The sequence below is a fragment of the Miniopterus schreibersii genome, assembly GCF_964146895.1.
Source record: "Miniopterus schreibersii genome assembly, chromosome: 16".
NCBI lineage: Eukaryota > Metazoa > Chordata > Mammalia > Chiroptera > Miniopteridae > Miniopterus > Miniopterus schreibersii.
In genome coordinates this window covers 15649129-15661057 of record NC_138116.1, presented here as the reverse complement: position 1 = coordinate 15661057, position 11929 = coordinate 15649129, and the positions used below count along the sequence as shown (strand labels likewise).

Sequence of the window (11929 nt, the reverse complement as noted above, 5' to 3'; positions counted from 1 at the left end):
GGGAACCAAGTTCGAAAAGAACGTCCTCCTGCGTTTTTCTCTCTTCGTGGGCTCCTGCAGGCTTTCCGTGTGCAAGGTTTCCCCCCCCAAAGGCCCCAGCCCGATGCTATGGATCCCTCTTTGGAAGAACACGGCGGGCCTGCAGGAAAGATTTTACCGGCTCCTGCTCTACGCTTCTTAGGGGGCTGTGGGGTTTGGAACGCGTGTGGGGGTGGGGAGTGGGACGGTAAACTCATTTTTTTGGCTGAACCATGCGAGTAATAAGAGGAGTAAAGAAAGAGAAGGGTTAATGGTGAAAATGACATTTGGCGGCTTGGAATAGAGTCTGAGTCCGAGTCCGAGTCAGAGTCAGAGTCAGAGGAGGGGTCTTCTCTGGGCTGCTCATCAGAGGGGCACTTCCACCCCAGGAACACTTGCTGTTCCAGAGGGACCTCCCCCAGACTCGAAAAATCTCCTTTTACTTAGAAACAAGACTGGACACAAAGTTATTTAGGTGAGGGGATACAGAAGGGTAGGAGAGCAGGGACCATGGCGAGGACCAGGACAAAGAGGAGATTTTTGCCTGTGTCCCTTCAGTGGAAGCCAAAGGTTCAGTCTCTGGGTTCGCAAGGGGGACATTCTGACTTAGCCACGGATCGTATGCTTTTTGAAGACCTGGAAATTGCTCCTTGGGGAACAAACACACCCTGTGAGGAGCGATGCCATGTGCATTCGATTACTTGCTCATATTTACTTTCAGTTTGCTTTTGCTTGGTGTGGTTGAGTTGGCCAATGGCCAGCAGCCCTGAAGATGCCAGTTCCTCCCAGCCCCCTGCTCAGTCTCTGAGCGCCTTTGATCTGGGCCATCACCCAGTCCAGTTAGATTCAGCGAGGTGCAGGAAGCTGGCCAGTTTTCTCCGTTCCAGTGTCTGCGTTTATGTTCTGAAATCATGGACATTTGGGAAAGTGATCTGTGCTTGTGTGTTCGTTTTGGGTAAGAGGTGTGTTATTATTGCTTCTCCCCACCCCACCCCAAGGCACTTTTCTTTGAGATCTGGGATGTTAAAGAGAGATGTGATAGTACCAAGAGGAACAATGGGTATACCTTAGATGTAAAATATATTTTACTATTTTCTGGTCAATTTCCAGGCACCAGAAACTCATAAAATTTATGTGGCTATAGAAAGAAAAGCATACATCTTTTACGTGCACATCCTGGTCACCATTCTCTGACATCTTGTTCTGAGTCACTATGAAAGGTCACATAAACATAAAAAACAAAGCAAAACAAAACACAGTCATTGAAATCAAAGGACACAGTGGGACCTTAGTGGGGCCTGAATAAATCATCTCTCACTTCAACAAGAACTATCATTCTGGCCTCAGATGAGAAAAATTGGTTTTCTTGTTTCAAAATCTGAATATATGCTGACAATGCTACACTCCTGATACATCCCCAGGTATCTTGCATAATCCTTTATATTTAGGTACATTATTTTTTGGAGGCCTAAGATGAGGAAGATGAAAGGTAAAGAGTTATAGCTAATTGGGCTGACACTCTCAGAAGACAAGGGCATGGCACTTGGGTCAGCCTCTCCCAGTGGGCTATGAGTCACGTATTCAGGGGCCTGTAGGATGCCCACCACACTTGCCTTTTCCGGGGAAAGGAAGAGAAGGGACAACCATGACCTCACCCCTTTGCCACTCTTGACACCTGATAGTATGCCTTTCTACAGAAGCAATTAGCCTCTGATTACAATGTCACTTGTCCTGTCCATAAAATGATGTGACCATTTTGTGACCTCAGTCCACCCCTAATCAGCACATCATTTCTAGGTCTCATCATCAATTTGGTGCTGGGGATTTGAAACCACCCTGCAACATACACATTTTTCTAAAACACTAATAATCTATGACATCCTGCAAAAGTCAGTTAGCTTTCCTTTGTTGCATACTCCTGGATCAGAATATACCTTCTGACCTGATCTCCCAGTTGTATAGTTCTGGTCTTCAATGACTCACACAGGATGAGTGTAGCAGGGCTGGCCCGCCTCCAAATAATAAAAAACGCAGTTGAAACCATAGATTTTAAACTCTATGCTTGAGTAAGAGGAACATCCAGTATATTTTCACAAGTAGTTTTTGCTATGTCCATTTTTTTGGAGAAAGAATGGAGGTGAAATGATGTCACCATTCCTAGGTTTAACTCCAGGGCCCAGACTCCTTCCTTCCTTCTGAGTTGACCCAGCTGATGTGCTCAGTTTGAAGAGAGAAGGAGCCGTGTAACGCAGATCAAACATCTAATATGCAGCCCCTGTAATACAGGCCTATCTCAAATATTTGTATTTTAATTTTATTTATGAAGAAACTAAAACTCAGCAGGGTTAAGTACTTGCCTGGAATCCACAACTAGGAAAAGAGGCAAAGCCAGGGTTCAAGTCCAGGTGCCTCTTCTGTGTTGTACTAGGGGGACTCTGCTGCTGCTTCTTATTTTTTATTAGATTAAGTGTTATTAGGAATATCCTAACTTTAGCCTCAGTCCCATTTTCTTGGGTTGAGGATGACATATTCTCACTAGGTTTACTTTTGGAAAAGTGCTCTGAAAAGGGGGTACCTTTTGCTTCTAGGATGATGAACCCTGATGTTGCCTCACCGACATCTGGATATTGAAGTAGGGCTGCGTTACTAAGCGGATTTGGGTAGGACCGAGACACAGGCCAGGCACCAATGGAGTCTGTGGGCGGTACCGTGGCAGTAGGGACATTTCAGAAGTCACCCAGGCCATTCCTCAGCTTCCAGGGGCATTTCGGTTCCACTGATATTTATTGTACTCCTTCCAGGTGGCAGAAACTTGTTCAAGCCAATAAACAAGCAAGATCTCTGTTCTCAGGGAGCTTACAGTACAGGACAGGAAAACCACAGGGCCACCAAAGTGGAAATCTTTTTTGCTAGAGGGAATAACAAACTGTTACAGGAGGCCCGGGGATGGTGAAGTCAGTTCTGGTCTAGGTGGGAAGGAAAGCTTCGTGGCAGACCAGCATTCGACAGTAGGAGCAGGAAAGAAAGGTGATTCTAGGTGAAGGGACAGCCTATATATAAACAGAGCTCAGAAAAGTGCCAGTCTTCTGGCACAGAGCTTTGAGTAGCCTACGGGGCTGAATTTTAGATCTCAAAGGGCAGGCAGAGCAGTCAAAATAAGACTGGAAATGGTTTACGGTGAGGTGTTTGCCTGTACATCGAGTTTGGAATTTATTTGGAAACCGATGAAGTTTTTGAGCAAGATGACATAGTCAGCTCTGTGCATTATCAAAAGTGGCCCAGCATTAGAGTGTTGAGGTGCACTGGGGAACATCAAATGGGGAAGGCAGAAAATACAATTGGGACGACCATCAGTTAGGAAACCTTTGTCCAGGTGAGAGGTGCTGGGCCTGATACTGGGTCACGCGTGCAGGTTGGAAGTCACTGCAAGGGGAGAATTGGGAAAAGTTGGCAATGAATGTCACGGGGGGAGGGGGGGGAGGTGACCAAGGAAGAAGGCTTTGTCAGGTTTCAGAGCCTAAGTGATGAATAACTTAGCGATGCTGTGGGCAGAAGTAGAAGGCCAGGGCAAGGAGCAGGTGTGGGTGGCGGTTATGCGCTTGGTTTTGGTAGCTGGGTATCCGCTTCTCCAGCAAAGAGGCAAAATGCTAGAGAGAGTCGTCTTAGCGCCCAACTGCTGATTCGTGAAGCACTGTCGGAATTGCCAAGTAATGCTGTCAAAGGCTCGCAGATGGATCTCCCGCTAAAGTTAGGAATGAATTTATAGTTCACTTCATTCTATATACGTGTGTGTGTATATATACATATATGTATATACCATTGCAGACACATATGCAATAGACATGCATGCCTGAGATAGCTCACTTTTTGCGTAGACAAGAACGTACATAGTTTAAGCATTCCAGTTTGAACCTTTAATTGTACTGACTCTATGCAAAGAATGTATTGATTCAATTTTAAAGTGCAGCTTTAAACTCCTTGGAAACAAGAACGTAGCTATGCAATTCTTTCTATGCAGTGCCTAGAGTGGAAATGAAAATGCTTTCTTCTCCCGTGAATCACCACTCCAAGGTACTACTCTAGAAAGTTCCAGTTTCCCCACTTTACACGTGGAAAAATAGCCTTTGTCTTGCCAATAACTAATTTTATATTGCCCCATGAGTTAATGCTTGTTTTAAATAAAGCAATCCAAGCTCACTGTGGACTTCCCTAGAAATGTCATGCTTTGGGCCTCACGGAATGTACACAAATCTTCCTATTGGGTTTACCAAGATCATGTTGACTGGAAAGTCCCCCATAAGTTCCTGGAGGAAAATATCAGCAATTGTGTGTATGTTTATAGAAAGTCTTTGGCAAATAAAAGAACAAATAAATAAAAAATGACACTACACTGAAGTCAGATATAAACTTGAAAACTCAGGTCATTATTCAAGTGGATTACTTCAAAGCATTCAGATATTTAGTGCTAAGTACATTAATTATTCAATTTTATTAAACATTCAATTATTTCATTTTGTCGGAGTTCTTTGGATAGTGGATAGACACCATGTAGCTCTAGCCACAGGATCCACCTAACTAGTAAACCTAAATATTGAGTATTGACTGTATGCTATATACTTTCTATAGATTTATTATTTTACTTAATACTCACAAATAATGGAAGAGGTAGGTACCAGACAGTCTCAATATACAAATAAAGAGATTAAGGGACCTGCCTTAGAAAGTCACCATTTGGAAAAGTACTAAAGCCTGTTTGACTCCAGAGTTTACCCGCCTAATCCTTATGCAATATTGTTTCTGTGTTCAGATTATGTGCACACTTTCTGTTACTCATAAGGAGTTTCTACTCCACTGAAAATAAACACTTAGGTTTTGAAATGATTGTTTTGCCAGAAAAAATATGCAACCTCCCTTCCCCAGAATCTCTGTGGTGGTCCACTGATTAAGAATAGGACCAGCTTGAAAAAATGGAAGCATTTTTATCTACATAAAAAGTCTTTGATGTCCACAACGTGGGTGGGTAGTGGGCAATGGGACCATTTGCCCAGCCAAACTGAGCTCAAAATAGAACTATTTACCTTATGAACTTACGCTGATCGTGTCAATGCAGAGAACAAATCTCTTGCTTTGTTTAGAAAAAAATTTTCAAGTCTTGCTCACAAGATGATGATGTCTCATTATTTACTTAGATAAACTATGTAGGAACCAGGAATTACTGTCTTTGTAAAAGCAATTGTAAAACTTGCTAAAAGGATCCCAAGTGCAGTGGCCACAGAAAGAGAACACAACGTTTCTTCCCTCGGCCACACTGAGGGGCATCAGGGCCACTCTGAATGCCACCTGGCCACTTGCACCTGGTCAGTAAATCTGCCATCGATAGCGGTGGACGGCTTCCAATTTGATGGGCTCTGTAGTCTCAGGGGAACCTCTCTCCCTGGCCTTATTTCATGCTTTTTATTTTCTAAGTTAAACTTAGCCTGGAAAATTTTCTTGACAGCATTGACAGGACTTGGTCTTTTTCTCTAGGGTCACAGGGTAAGGTTTTGGATCGCTTCCACCACAAAATGAACATTTCTGACTCCCTGCTCTCGTTGTGCAATCAAAACAGCCATGAACTGGAAGTCAGGAAACTTGGGTTTCAATCTCCTTTCCTCTTGGTGGCCTTTCCGACCTCTCCGAGTCCCATCTGTCAGTTCTCAGGGTCCTTTCCTTTTACTCTATTTTTAAAAATCCTATTCGAGCTGGTAATATCAGAGAACGTAGACAAGACAACTTGGGGCAATAGTGAACGCTACCATCCAAGTGACCAGGGCAGCTGTAGGAAGTCTCTTTTTTAAAATAATATTCCCGGGCCCAGCATCCGTGAGCAGGGTCATTGACCTCTGCTGTGGACACTCGTCTCTTTCCCTGTGAGGGGGTCCCAGGCATCTGGCTGGGGGACAGACTGCGGGGCTCAGGGTTTCTGCAGCGCCCTCCAGAAATCCAAGCTTTGCAGTGTTGGCGCACCGATTCCACTCCTGCGGGCCCACGGTCAGGGCGCCGAGGGCGTGGGGTGTCCAAGGAGATCCAGCGTTTTCATAAACAGCAACTGGAATTTGGAAGTCAAGCAGCGGGGGCCAGAATTCCCACCTGCGGAGCCTTACTCCGCTGCGACTGATGCGACGTGACGCAAGTCGGAGACCTCAGTTCACAGTTTTATGTGACAGGACGCAGGAGCAGCCAACTCTAGGGAAGACTGATGGGAAAGCCCAAGGGGGAGCTCCCTGGGAACAGGAAGCAGCGGCCGCTGTACCAACAGGGCTTTGAGACAGAGAATTTCGACAGGTTTTGCAGAAGCCGTGGGGCTCCCCGGAGGCCGCCAGGAGGGTGTGCTCCTGTCCCACGGAGCACTCGCATTTCCTCTGGGGCTTCTCCCCTCCCAGGCCGCCGAGCCACAAAGGAGCAGCCCTGCAGCTGTGTGACTTACGTTAAGGCGGCAGATTCCTTTATAAGCAGCCAGTTCAGGTCCTCACAGGATGGGTTAGAGCAGAGAAAGGGCTAAGTCTATATATCCCTCTCTTTCCAGAATTCCTTCTTGTGCTTTTTATGGTGGGATTACAGTCTTACCACTGTCAAATAAATGCTGTACAGCAGCGAAGGTTTCGGCCACCTGGGTCAGAACTGCACAGGGAACTTGTCAAAAATACAGGTTTCTGGGCTCCACCCCAGATCTACTGCATTAGTGCATTGACTCTGTGTGTGTGTGTGTGTGTGTGTTGAAAGGTCAGGAACCTGCACTTTTTTCTCTGCATCTCAAATAAAGTTTGACATCTGCTCCACACTAATCTAGCAGGCCATCGAGTACCCAGGCCTAATTATACCACTCTGCTGGTTAAAGCCACCGGTGCGCCCCGGCCTGAGCCTCTCCCATGCACCGAGAGAGAGGTCGCGGTTGGATTCCAGGTCAGGGCACTGGCCCGGGGGTTCCTGCTTCATCCCCAGTAGGGGGCCTGCAGGAGGCAGCCAACCAATGTCTCTCTCGCATTGACGTTTCTCTCTCTCTCCCTTCCTCTGTCTCTCAAATAAATAAAAACATATTTTAAAAACCATTAATAGTTCCCCTTCATGGAAGGTCTGGAACCTGAGCCTTACACACAAGGGCCCCCGTGAGCTGGCCTCTCCCTTCCTCTCCAGCCTCAGTCCCAGGTTTAATCAAATTACAAATGCAATACGTCGATGTTCCTCACGTCTTGCTGGCCAGTGTTCTCGGAGAATCAAGACGACAGCTGCTCATCTTTCCTGACTACCTCAGGCATCGCTGCGTCCCCGACAAGTCCTCCATCCTTAGACCAGACAGACCCGAGTCCCTTTCTGCTATGTCCCCATACTGCTCTATGCCAGGCTTTCTCAACCTGGGCACTTTGAACATTTTGGACTGGATGATATATTTTATTGAGATATAACTGGCAAATAACATTATATTAATTTCAAGTGCACAACACAATTATTTGATATGTGTGTATATTGTGAAGCTAACATCACAATAAGTTTAGCGAGTATCTGTCACCACATACAGGGTATCCCCCCAAAATGCGTACACACTTTGAATAATTATAAAGGCAGTGTTTATTAAAATACATTTCATTTTCCAAATGTAACAGAATCAGCTGTTAAAGCATGTATACATTTTTTTTGAGGACACCCTGTATAATTACAAAACTTTTTCCTTATGATGAGAACGTTTAAGATCTACTCTCATAGCAACTTTCAAATAGACAGTAAAGTATTATTAGCTTTAGTTACCATGCTGTGCATTTTATCCCCAGGACTTACTTATTTTATAACTGGAAGTTTGTACCTTTTGTTCCCCTTCACCCATGTTACCCACCCCCACCCCCTGCCTTTGGCAACTGCCAGCCTGTTCCCTGTATCTATGACTTGTGGGTTTTTCGTTTGTTTGTTTCTTTGTTTTTAGATTCAACCTATAAGTGAGATCTATGGTCTTTGTGTTTCTCTGTCCGACTTATTTCACCTAGCATGATGCCTTCAAGGTCCATCCATGTTGTTGCAAATGGCAGAATTTCCTTTTCTATGGCTGACTAATATTCCATTGTATGTGGAAGCTTCTCTGATGTGGGGGGCGGGCCTGTTATTGAAGGATGTTTAGCAGCATTCCTGGCCTCTACCCACAAGATGCCGGTAGCAACCCCTCACTTGTGAGAACCAAAAAATGTCTTCAGATGTTTCCAAATATTTCCCTGGGGTGCAAAATTGTACCTGGTTGAGACCACTGCTCTGTGCATCTATCATAGCCCTCAACACATAATGTAGAAAGCAGCTGTTTGCTTGTCTGCCTCCTCTAAGACTCTGAGAGCCTCTCAAGGCTAGGGCCACACAGAATGAATCCCATTTTCTCCTGTGCCAAAGCATAGCACCTGCTGCATAGTACGCATATAATACACTTTTTAATTTTTATTTTAGCAAAACTTGATTGAGAATCTGATGTCAGAAGACCTAGATTTTAAGCTTATCTTGGTTGTCTCTGCTGCTTGAAATGTTGTGACTGGACAAATCAGCGAGCATCTCCTTACCTCAGTTTCCCTCATTTGGAAAACGGGAATAATAACAGCAGCCTCGCCCCTTCGGGTTGTCATGTGGATGGAATGAGAGGGTGTATGGAAAAGCACACGGTGCAGAAAGGAGCGTGGGTAAGGCATGTCCTAAGGGAGGCTGCTGTCGTGTTTGCATCCTCTGGGCACGACGTCTGGGTGGCAATGAAAGTTCAGGTGTCCGCAAACAACATACAACCTTCTGTAACAATCTGGAAGATTTCTTTAATGCAAAACATGATAAATACAAAAAAAAAACCCCACCTTGTTGAAATGATTAAACCTGCAATTTGGAGTGAGACCCACACAATTACTAAAGAGTTACCTTAAGCATGAGGCCGTACAACACCTAGGACCGCAGAAAGGACAGGTGCTCTCCTCCCTGTCTCGGCCATGCCTCCGCGGGCCCCGGGAGGGCTCAGGCCTCGGGGAGCCGGCTCAGCTCCGGGCCTGTCTGACATTCTGTGTCCTCAAGGGCCTGCCAGTTCCTTTCTTTAGACCCTTTTCTGCTCTGTGCTGGGATGGCTGCTTCCTTATTTCCTGACTTTTAATATCAACGATAGGAAATTAGCAGGTTTTGCATCAGCAAGGGCTCAGAATTCACAGTGTAAACTTCTTGTAAATTTCCCCCCCTCTAGTATATCCTATGGCATCCCTCTCCAGTTATTTATTACCTTCAAAAAGTCCCTCTCTCCCCCCCCCACCCTACTTTATGACTTCCTTCTGCAGCCTGGGTGTCCCCTCGCGGGTGCCTGTGTGCTCCCAGCGCCGTGGTGGGCTGGCTCACGTGCCTCTCTCCCTCCTTTTTCCAGGCCGAGCCCAGCTGAGAAGGACCCTTGTTGGATGGAAGTGGACTGTGGGGTCCCTGTACTGCCATCGCTCCCCTCCAGCCGCAGCTGCCAGGCTTTCCTGTTAACCGTTGCGTGCCCCGAGCACATCAGCTGCACAAGCACTCCCGTATTGTACACTTCTACACAAACGAGTCCAAAAGTCCTAAGCACATATTCTTTTAGGGCTGCAATAGGACCTGGAAACCATCTAGTCGAGCTCTTTCATTTTAAACTCCAGAACACTGAAGGCTGAACAGGGTAAGTGACTCAGTACCATTTTCTTTGCGATTATTAACCATCTCAAATAGCCAATCTGAATCCTTCTGTTCTTTTTAATGCATCAGAGTTCATCTTTACTTTCAACTTTTTTTTATACTTCTTACTCTTCTCTTGAAGCTTAAAAAATAATTTCTTTTCAATACGGAAAGGTGGTAGATGTTTTAAAATAGTGTGTTCTGTGTATCTATTTTAACAGTAGCTCATGGTTTAGAGTGATGAACAGTATTTTTTTTTTTACCCCCAAGAGACCATTTTCCCCCCATGTAAATTGAAAATAACTCTATTCCAAAAATGTTCTTTCTTACAATTTATTTTAAAAACTTCTTAGGCAGATTACCAAGATTTGTTTGGGAAAAGACTGCCTTTTGGGAAAATTTTCACTGCCCATTAGCCATTAAAATTTTTCTATTTGAGAATTTTGGAGAACTTGAAATGTGGATGCACCTGTTTATTAGTTTACCTGAAGAGCTCACTGAAGGCTTGGCTGAGAAGCTTTTTGGAGTCTGCTGCAGCCAGAGAGACTAGGGTTGATCGAAACCAGTGTTTCCTTGGGGACTCAGATCAGAAAGAAACTAAAATGGGTCGGGGAGATTGACATAGGATTCCAAACTTTTGTTTTGCTGAACAAGTGCTTTAGAAAAAGGAAGCCCACCATCATCCACCACCATGGTGTTTTCTTAAAAGAGAGAATTCTTTCGGATAAAAACAAAAAAACAGGATATAAAATCTCAGCCCGTGTTTATTTTTCGTATTTGAGTGCATGTCTCCAAATTGATATTTGGAAACCACCAAATTTAGGTTATTTAATCCAGGAACCAGAGGTGTAAATTATGATGTCAAATCCTATTTAAAAAAAAAAAAAAAAAGGAGAACCCAAATTCTTTGATTTGTATTGGTATTAACTGTTGCTCATATCATGTGGCTCTCTAGGGGCCAAGGTATTTCTTACGCCTGAAGATGTCTGGATTATTAGAGAGACAGCATAGGGAGGTCGGAAAGCTCAGACACACAGGCCTGGGCGAGAGAATCTCGGGCTTTGCCACGCTCCCTACACCACTTAGTCTGTTTGTGCTTTCATTCTTAAAAGAAGGATCTATTTCACCGGATGTTGTATAAAATGAAACAATTAATTTGAAAGCATTTAACAAACCAGAAAGTGGTCTGTAGCTGTGAGATTTTTGTCAGGATCTCTAAACTCTTGTGGATTTTTCTTTAGTCGAAGCCTTATCAAGACTATTAATCTGTCTACAATGTCTGATGAAACTTATCAAAATATATTGAACATAAGCTACTGTAGTTTATAAAGTATATGCCAGTGCCTGGCCAAAAAAAAAAAAAAAAATAGTCACTCAATTATTTTTAATATCCTTTACCCAGTAAAAGTGTATATTCTGACACTTCCCATAACATAATGCCAAATGTTTTACAGTGTAAGTGACTGTCAAACTGCAATTATGCTCCTGTGATCTTTTGAAAGTTTTCTTGGAAAAATGAGTGAAAAGGAAATCGAATAGCTTTTATGTTATGAAACCTTTCAACCCAGCTACACACGGGCCTTTCCACTTCACTTCCTTCTTTCGCTCCTCTGCGCCCTCTACCGACTGCAAATCTGTATTAAATTGGCAAATTTAACTGTTTTGAACAGAAAGGTCACAATTTTACCGTCTGTGACTGACAGTTATAACACGAAAATAACTGCTTTAAAGAATCATGGTACTCTCTTTTTCCTTTGTTAAAAAAAAAATAGGTTTTTATTGATTTTAGAGAAAGAGGAAGGGAGATGGAGAGAAAGAAACATCAGTGAGAGAGAAACGTCTATCAGCTGCCTCCTGCACGGCCCCCACTGGTTTTGAGCCTGAAACCTGGGCCTGTGACCTGACTAGAAATCGAACCCGTGACCTCTTGGTGCATGGGACTAGCCACACCAGCCAGGCTCCTTTTTCCTTTTAAATGACACCAGGGAAACCTGGTGTAATAATGTAAAGATTAGGTATTATAGATAGATAATAAAATAAGTAGAAAAAATCAAATGTTTACTTTCAATAGAACGGTCAACATTTTCCTGTATCTTCAATTTTCTCTCTATACAATGAATGTTATTTTCGTACAAAAATAGGATCATGCTGTTTTTATATAATTTTTACAAACTGACTTTTAGCACTATCCATATATGGCAAACATCTTTCCACATCAGTAACTGGACCATCAGAAAGG

General features: G+C 43.9%; 1 protein-coding gene across 2 annotated transcripts in view; it reads left to right on the top strand.

Moving 5' to 3' along the window:
* The window catches only part of PCTP (phosphatidylcholine transfer protein), a 182576-nt gene that overhangs the window by 144415 nt on the left and 26232 nt on the right, over window positions 1-11929 (top strand). For both annotated transcript variants that reach the window (XM_081161071.1, XM_081161072.1), the window contains one exon: window positions 9419-9694. The gene's annotated coding sequence lies outside the window, so the exon portion shown is untranslated. The remainder of the gene's footprint in view (window positions 1-9418; window positions 9695-11929) is intronic.